Source organism: Pteropus medius, unplaced genomic scaffold (assembly GCF_902729225.1).
Source record: "Pteropus medius unplaced genomic scaffold, Ma_sr-lr_union100, whole genome shotgun sequence".
Classification (NCBI taxonomy): domain Eukaryota; kingdom Metazoa; phylum Chordata; class Mammalia; order Chiroptera; family Pteropodidae; genus Pteropus; species Pteropus medius.
In genome coordinates this window covers 8,664,293-8,670,292 of record NW_024349799.1, presented here as the reverse complement: position 1 = coordinate 8,670,292, position 6,000 = coordinate 8,664,293, and positions in this window count along the sequence as shown.

The window sequence follows — 6,000 nt, the reverse complement described above, 5'->3', positions numbered from 1 at the left end:
TTGGTTACCTTTGGTGGATAGATGGGGTGATGGGGTGAGGTGATGGGAAGGTCTTTTGGCTTCTCTATGTTTTCTAGGTTTTTTTGTTTTGTTTTGTTTTGCGGTGGGGGGGGGAGCTGTTTGTTTGTTTGTTTTTAGATTGGCAGTCCTCGCCCTCACCCAAGGAGGGAGATCTGGGTGGAACTCCACATCCTCCAGCCCTACCCGGACGTCCCAGGCTCCGGCGCGTCCTCAGGTCTCTAACCCCTACGCCTCCAGCCCCTGGATTCTGGCTGGCATTACCAGAGCAGCAGTCCCGGCTCTCTGCGGGGACCTGAGGAGGAGGGAGCGTTGCGTCGAGCGCGGACAGAGTTAAACCTCCGCCTTTGCCCTCCCTCCACCTTAGAACTGGGCTAAGTTGAGTCTGCCTCCTTTCTTTTGAGGGTACTTTGATTTGTAAAGGAGTGATGACTGCTGCTAACGGCTCTATCGAAGCCTGCCCGGAGTGTCTCCGTTTGCTAGAACCCCAGCAGGATTAGGCGACGGCGTCTCGGTGAAAGAAAATGGAAACTGTCCGCTGCAGACTTCATCACACTCTGGGTCTTGTCCAAGACCGCAGTTTTCAGTCTGTTCTTTCTAAGTTTATTACCAAACGTGTTCTGGCAGCTCGCAAAGGGTCTGGCTGGGTACCCGGCTCCGCGCGGGACTCTCCGCACATACCCGCGTTTGTGATGCGCGCTGCTGCGGAGCGAGGGCTGTGCAGGGAACCCAAGCGGCGGCTCAGCGGATCGAAGGGTGCGAGGAGCCGGCTGCCTGGGGAATGACCCGAACCCGCGCCCCGCGGGCGTAAGCAGCTTTTGGGGACCTCTGGAGCATTCAGTTAGTTCTTGACTTCAACTGCTCCTCTCCCGGGGCTCCCTCCTGTCTTCTTGGCCCTCTTAAAATTCTGGAGAATAGATGTTTCAACATCTCACTTCCAACTTCCGCGCCCATAGGCCGGAGGACTGCTGGAGCCCTCCTAGCAATCTCTCTCCCACCTTCTCCCCAAGCTCGAGGTCCCAGTGGCCCGGGCTGGGGAAACTGAAGCCGCCTACGAAACCAGGGGCCTGCAGGGACTGGGCCGCCGCAGTCTGGCCAGGGGGCGCTCGCGTGTCTAGGTCTCTTCAAACCTGTGTGTCCTCTTTAACACACTGCCATTTTTCCCTGCCCTTCCATCTTGTTTGTTATTCTGCATTAAATATTCTCCCTTTCTCATTGCCCCACTTCCATTTTTGAACCAAAAGACGGCCAGACCATGACTGTCCCTCTCTTTTCCCTCTTTCCTTTTGAGAGTTAGCTTGTGATGCGCACCGTGAATAATGAGCCAAAGAGCAGAGTTGATGATATGCAACTACTTTGGAAAAGGAAAGCCTGGAAGAAATTAGACAAAAGAAAATCAATGGTATCTCTTCAAAAGTACAGAAAAACAAAGTCCATTTCAGAATCATGTCAGAAATCTATATCCATTAACTTTCATACCTCCTAATTATATTTTAATATAAGCATTTTACAAATATAAAAATAGTTTGTTTCGATACAATAAAACTAAAAATTAAAAACTAAAAACTGTTGCTCCACACTATTCCCCCTACCCCGAGATAATCAGTAGGCTTTTCTGAGCTGACCTGAAATGTGAAATCAATATCTGTAAGCCAAGACTTGTAGTTCTAGGACTAAGTGAAAGACTTTGCAACACAACTCAGCTATCAGTTGGGGGTCCACCTTTTTGGAGAACAGCAAACATGTCACTTTCCAGGTAATTCATTATGGGTAGTTGCTTGGGAATAGGTTGGTTGTTCATCCATTAGGAAGAAAATAGAATTAGACTGCTGTTTTATGTTTTATAAAAAATCAATTACAGAAGCTTTAAGGACTTAAATGTCAGAAATAAACTTTTCAAACTTTTAATAGAAAATGTACCTGAATAATTTTGTGTCGTTTGGGTAAGAAAGGATTTCCTAAACCAGACACAAAAGAATTAAACTTAAAAGGATTGATAAATTTCGCTACATTAAAATTAAGAACTTCTGCTCCTCAAAAGGTACCATAAAGAGAGTGAAAATATTTAACTGGAGACTTGAAAAGATATTTGCAATCTATGTAGATGACAAAAGATTGGTATTAAAAATACATAAAAAATTTATACAACATTTAAAAAGAACAAACAATCCACTAGAAAAATGGGCAATAGTTATAAAGATGCATTTCTCAGAAAAGGAAACACATACTTCCAAAGAAGTTAGATACTGGATCTATTAATAACAAGTAAAATGCAGATCAAAACCCCAAGTAGATATCGTCTTACATTTAATTGACAAATCGGGTGTTCAAGAGGTTGTGAGTAATCAGGAATTTTATACATTGCTGCTGGGATGTTAAATTGGTCTAATTCCTTTGGAAAGCAAATTTGACATTACCTTGTACAGCTGGTTATTTGCATACTCTACCACTCAGCAATTCTTTCTAATTTCTAGAGAAAAATGTGTACACGTGCATCAGGAGGTATATATAATTGGAGATATGCCAATATCTCACAGTGCTCACAGATTCATTATTTGTAATAGCCCCAAACAGAAGAAAAAAAATTACTTATTGTCATGACATTGCATAAACGTATTGTGGTGTATCCACATAATGGAATATTATTTATCAGTGAAAATGAATACACTATAGCTATAAGCAACAAGGCTGAATCTGAGTGATGTATATGAACATCTTGTCACAACCTTACTCATAGATTTACCTGATTCTTTTATTGATTGTATAGTATTTCATAGACTTCCTTAACATGGATGTTACTAATTTTAGCTGTTTTATTGTGACATGTACTATACATACAGAGAGTACATAGAACAGAGTTATAACTTACACAGAGAAACCTGTGTAACCACCACATAGATCAAAAAATAGAACTTTGCAAACACCCCTGCTATTTTTTAACCAGCCACCTTTTATTTATTTATTTTTATTTTAAGCAATGTTACAATATACTTATTTTTACAAATACCTCGAGGTGTTCCTTAAGGATAAATTCCAAATACTAACTACTGCTTGTAAATTTAAATGAACATTGCCAACTTGTATTTAAACATATACCAGAGTACACTTTCCCCAAATGATATCATCGTGGCATTTTTCTTCTAGGAGAAGCTTAGAATCATTTTGTTTCACCAAAAAGGAAAGAACAATATGGAAATATTTTGATGACAATTACAAGAAGTTGATTAATTTTGGAAGAACTGTCATTTTTACAACAGTGAATTTTCTCATATATGAACGTAGAATGTTTTACCATTTATTCAAGTCTTCTTTTAACATATTTCATTAAATTTAAGAAAACAATATTGCATTATCATGTCATTAACTATTAAAAAATAAAATATTGTCAACTAAACTATAAAACATATCTTGATTTAAGAGATATTAAAGTACATTTATAATCAATGAAATATGGTATATATCTCAATTATTTCAGTTTTATCCATATTGTTACTATATATATTAAATTTTATTCCTAGAATGATATCTTTTTGTTACAATTTCTGATTGTGAACTGCTAGCATGTAGGAAAACTCATAGTTTTAAAATTATGTCATTTCCAAACATTAATAAGATTATTACTAAATCTTATTACTTAATAATCTTATTAATGCAAAAGCAAAACTAATTTTGAACTAATTGTTCCTGTATCTAGATACAGTATTTCTTTTACTTGTTTCCATTCATAGGCCAATAATTCCAGAATGATTTTAAATAGAAATAGTAGTAAGAGGTGCCCTTAGTTTAGCCCACTTTTATAGAAAATAACTCCAGTATTTCTCTGAGTCCAAACTTTACTGATGTATCCAATTGCTTGCTGGACAGTTTGATGTACAACAGGTATCCTAAGTTGAGCGTTTCCGAAATCAATCTCCCACTCTGACAATCTTCTACTTCTTCTTTATACTCTGTATATTATTTTGCGTTGTTTTCCTTTTCTGCTATTTCTTCCACATTATCTCTATCAGTTGGAGAGACCATCCTCCATCCTGCCAAGCACAGTAATCTGGATTCATCCACATCTCTTCCCACTACCTTGACTTCAAAATTCAAATTTGTATTTATTTTGATTTTTTTCTGAGGAGAAGGTTCATAGTTTTTAGTGAGATTCCACATTTGGGCTTGTGACCCCAAAAGGTGAATCTTCTATATACATACAGGAAAAGCCAAACTTTTTTTTTTTTAAGCACTTTTAAGAATTAATGTTTTAAAATTACAAACATAAAATGGATTTTTTTTAATATGCAGACGAAGGGTTTTTAAACATGTATAGATTTGTGTGCCACCACCGCAGTCAAGATACAGAACAATTCCATCATCAAAAAAAAAGCTCCTTTCTGCTGCCCCTTTGTAGTCAAACTCTCGTCCAACCCTTAACCTCTAGCAGCCATTGATCTGTTCTCCATCCCTACAGTTTTGCCTTTCAAAAAATGTCAGGTAAGTAAAATCATATAATATATAACCTTTGTCAGGTATTTTTCAGAGCTTTATGGAGATATAATTGACATATAACATCATGTATAAGGTGTACAACATGTTTCATACACATATATATTACTAAATGATTACCATAATAAACGCTTGTGAGGTGTGCAACCTGGTCATGATGAAGCAAACGAGACGTAGACTGTTTGCGTTCTCTCCTGAATAATCATGACTGCCACTGCTTTTTGTTTGGATGATGTGAACAATGTTATAACTTGTATTACATAGCCATTTAGTAGTTGAATCTGCTTTCTTTATATCATTAAGAAAACCTACATTTGTGTCTTACATTTTAAAGAGCAAGTAAAACATCCAGGAAACCTTCAGGAAGAAGTCACTTTGAGAAGATGCAACATGTCATCATTGATGAAGCTAAGAATTTCTACATTGACAACAAGGGCTGCTATTAGAAAAAAAATCACTCAAAGGACAAAAGATTGCCCAGGAATATTCTTTGGATTTTTGTGGGTTACTTTCTGACCAGTGCTTGGATTACCAGGCCTTCTCCACTTCCTAGCCCAGCATTCAGGATATCTGATCAGAAGTCCTCCTGTCTAAGAGACATGAGGCAGCTCCTGCCCCTGCCTGTGTGTGATATGATGCTAGGTGATCTCAGTGCTGGGACTTCAGTGGCAGACAGGGCAGAAAAGACCTTGAGTATGTGAACAAACAAGTACAAAGAATGGCTGAGAATTCAAAGTGATTATATGGTTGTAAAATGAGGAGATATAATAGAAAGGCTCTCAGTATCGGTGAGTGAATGAGTATGCGTGTGTGTGTGTGTATTTGTCTGTGTGTCTGTTAAGAGAGGTTAACGTGTTAGACTGGGAAGTCAAAGAGGGGAAACCTCACTGAGCAAAAGGCTGCCCATGCGAAAACCTAGGCCAGGAGCCTCCAAGTTCTAAATTCCACATACACCGCAACATGGCAGAATTGCCTGAACATTGTGAGCAATGATGGTGTGAAGGGCTGAGCAGGGCAGTGTGTCAGGCCTTGTAGGGCTAAAGTAGAAGGGGCAGGGTAGAAAAATAGAACTATAGCAAATGTTGTCAAATAACACAAAAGTTAAAGAAGTCAAAGTGATTTCCACTTACTGGGGATTTGCAAGCAAGAACGCTTATTTCTCAGCCTTGATGCCCTAAGCTATCCAGCACCTCAATCATCCAAATGGAAAGCTCTCAACATTTACCATTAAGTATGTTTAGTAGAGCTTTTGAACATGTCCTTTACCAGGAAAAGGAAGTTCCTTCCTAGTCATAGTTTGCTGCGTGTTTGGATCTTGAATACATGTTAAATAACATTAAATACTTTTTCTGTATTTTTCTTTTAATCTATTGATGTGGTGGATTACGTTGATTCTCACATGTTAAACCAAACCTTGTATTCTTAGGATAAATGTATCATATTCTTGAAAAACTGTATGTATTCCTGGGATAAATGATGTATTATTTTAGTACA